Genomic DNA, 3,420 nt, shown 5'->3' on the forward strand with positions numbered 1-3,420 from the left:
ACACACACGAACATACACACATGCAAGCCCCCCCCCCACACGCACACAAGTGCACACACATATATAGAACACACAATTATGAAACGCGCACGCCGACATGCAGTCTCCCTGAACATCCTCTCCACTTCGGTGTTTTCCTCTGTCTTTTTACTTGTTTTTAAATCGCAAGTTCATTTTCCCATGCAGCAAACACTAGATCTAGATCTATACCTTTTCTATCGTTTTACACATTCGCAGAAAGGTTTTTTCTTATCGTTCACGTTTGAGAGAGCTTATATTCTGCATTGACAACTTCAGAGCAAACACAAGATCTAGATCTATACCTTTTCTATCGTTTTACACATTCGCAGAAAGGTTTTTTCTTATCGTTCACGTTTGAGAGAGCTTATATTCTGCATTGACAACTTCAGAGCAAACACAAGATCTAGATCTATACCTTTTCTATCGTTTTACACATTCGCAGAAAGGTGTTTTTTTATAGTTCACGTTTGAGAGAGCTTATATTCTGCATTGACAACTTCAGAGCTATGCTAACCAAACGTGAAGCAAATCTTCGTTTTTGAGTCGAAAGATCAGACATATATATAACTGATATATCAGACAGTTTTCTCATCCCTGTCTTAAGATTATAATATTTTATATCTGAAATAATTGAAGTAAACACATAAATATTTTCATGAATTAGACAGCTTCGAAGACATAAAATGCAATTGCATGAGCCTACCCCATTTCTCCTCGACAATGGGTGGCCGGCTTAGACACTTTCGACTGCACATAGATCTAATAATATGTGTGTAAGCACACACAATAATATGGGCATCACGCGTTTCTTCTTCTCGGCCTGGGTAGTAGATCATCTTGTGAGGGATGTGCACTTTGTGTGAACGCATCGGCTCAGAAAGATCGAGTTGTGCAGAGAACTCGGGTTGTTGTTGTTGTTGTTGTTGTTGTTGTTGTTGTTGTTGTTGTTGTTGTTGTTTGTTGTTGTTGTTGTTGTCGGCTGTTATTGTCGTTTTTTGTTATTGAACTTATTGATGCTATTGTTGTTGTTGTCGTCGTTTGTTGTTGTTGTGTTCACTGCTGCTGCTGCTGATATTGTTGTTGTTGTTGGTGTTGTTGTAGTTGTAGTAGTAATGGTAGTAGTAGTAGTAGTAGTAGTAGTAGTAGTAGTAGTAGTAGTGGTTAAGCTCTCGGACTCGCAACCGTAAGGTCGTGGGTTCGAATCCCGTCAGGGACCCGACGTTGTGTCCTCGGGAAAGGCACTTTACACGAATTTTCCTCACTTCACCCAGGTGGGAATGGGTACCCGGCTATAGACAGCGAAAGATCTTGTCAGTTTGTTAGTGTTTGAGAGCTTAATCGGCTGCTTGCACTGTATGCTTCCCGGGAAGCTGAGAATGTTTCTGAGTGTTCTATGGTCTGCTGGGGTAATAATATAGTGGAAAGCGCATAGAGCCTGCTGTTGAGCGGGGATATGCGCTATACAAATGCTATCTATTATTATTATTTTATTATTTTAGTAGTAGTAGTAGTAGTAGTAGTAGTTGTTGTTGTTGTTGTTACTGTTATTGTTGCTGCTGTAGCTGATGTAGTAGATTGTTATTGTAATGGTTGTTATTGATACTACTTGTTGTCGTTGTTTGTTATTTTTGTTGTTGTTACTATTATTATTATTGTTGTTGTTGTTGTTGTTGTTGTTGTTGTTTTTGTTGTTGTTGTTGAAGCTGTTGTTGTTGCTGCTGTTGCTGACATTGTTGATTGTTATTGTAGTTGTTGTTATTGATGTTATTGATACTACTATCGTTAGTTAGTTAGTTTTAGTAGAGGTTTAACGGCGCTCGCAACTGCATAAGGTCATATGAGCGCCAGAAGAGAAGTAGGGGAGATAAGGACGATAGATGTTTCATAGGAAGGAAGGAGCAAACCACACCAGAGCACCCGCCAACCACCCACAATTACTACCGTTGTCGTTGTTTGCTATTGTTGTTGTTTTTGTTGTTGTTGTTATTGTTGTTGTTGTTGTGGTTGCTGTTGTTTTCACTGCAGCTGCTGATAATAATATTGTTGGTTGTTATTGTTGTTGTTGTTGTTGCTTTTGTTGTTGTTAGTGTTGCTGTTGTTGTTGTTGCTGTTGATGGCCCCAGAAATCCCTTATGTTAGTTTTTTCTCGAGAAATAATAACTACCTTGACATTTATTTATTTCCTTACAAATACGATTCAACTGTAGCCTAGCCCAGAAAAAAAATCACACACCTAATCTGAGTTGCTGACTGAGGGAAACATTCGTCTAGGCAAGGCCTGCTGTAAAATGATCATTGGCATCAAGCAGATGTTGGAAGAATCGAGGAGCGTTTAACAAGAGTACACTTCTGAGCTCCATACACTACACGCACCATCAGTCCAACCAAGACGTGCTGTGCGATTTTCAGGAAACAAAAAGTCATCGACGCTTCGAAGCATGAAACCAGTATTCGTACTATTCGAATACTTGTGCGAATGTTGTTTTTTCCCCTTCTTATAATATTATATTTCAATCAGCAACATTCGTTATTCAATGTTCATTATTAACTGAGCTACTCATTTATTCCTTTTGTTTTTGTTTTAGTGGAGGTTTTACGGCGCTCGCAACTGCATAAGGTCATATGAGCGCCAGAAGATCAGAGGTGTTACAAGAGAGTAATTAAAATAAAAAAGGAGGGGAGATAAGGACGATCGATGTTTGATAGGAAAGAAGAAGCAAACCACACCAGAGCACATGCCAACCACCCACTTTTATCACTTGGTCTCTTAATCAACAAGTATAAAGGTATGAAGTATTTATGTATTTACTTCAATGATTTCAGATATAAAATAGTATAGATATAATCTTTAGACAGGGATGAGAAAACTGAGAAGAAAATTTGTAGACCGTATAAAGTAACACGATATTCGAATGAACTTGTCATACTTCGAATAGCTGTGAATAGCGGAGAATCGTGAATGTTGAGTAGTAAAATCGAATGGGCACAACTCGACAACCAAGGCCTCGCCAACTCAGGCTTAGGGCTACCTCCCAGTGAGTTCACCTGCAATCGCGTTATGTAGGTCAAACTCAAGCACGTGCATCTCTCAGTTCACCACCCTGAACTAAAAATAGCTCAAATGTGCACACATACAGCTGAAGTGAGCTGGCTAAATTATGGCGCTTACTGTGTCTGCAGAAAGGTTTTGCTCCGTGGAATTCTGTTTCACTCTCTCTCTCTCTCTCTCTCTCTCTCTCTCTCTCTCTTCCCGCCCCCTCTCTCTCTCTCTCTCTCTAACTTTTCTTCTCTGTCTGTCTGTCTGTCCGTCAGTCTGTTCTCTTCCCTTCTCTCTCTGCCTCTCCCTCTGTGTCACTCTCTGTTTCTCTCTGCCTCCCTCTGTCTTTCTCTGTCTTTCTC

General features: G+C 39.9%; 1 protein-coding gene across 1 annotated transcript in view; it reads right to left on the bottom strand.

Annotated features, from left to right (window-relative positions):
- Nucleotides 1-3,420, bottom strand: part of LOC100533419 (guanine nucleotide-binding protein G(o) alpha subunit) — a gene marked incomplete in the record, with an annotated part of 67,093 nt that overhangs the window by 25,803 nt on the left and 37,870 nt on the right.

Source organism: Aplysia californica, unplaced genomic scaffold, assembly GCF_000002075.1.
Source record: "Aplysia californica isolate F4 #8 unplaced genomic scaffold, AplCal3.0 scaffold00108, whole genome shotgun sequence".
NCBI classification, from domain to species: domain Eukaryota; kingdom Metazoa; phylum Mollusca; class Gastropoda; order Aplysiida; family Aplysiidae; genus Aplysia; species Aplysia californica.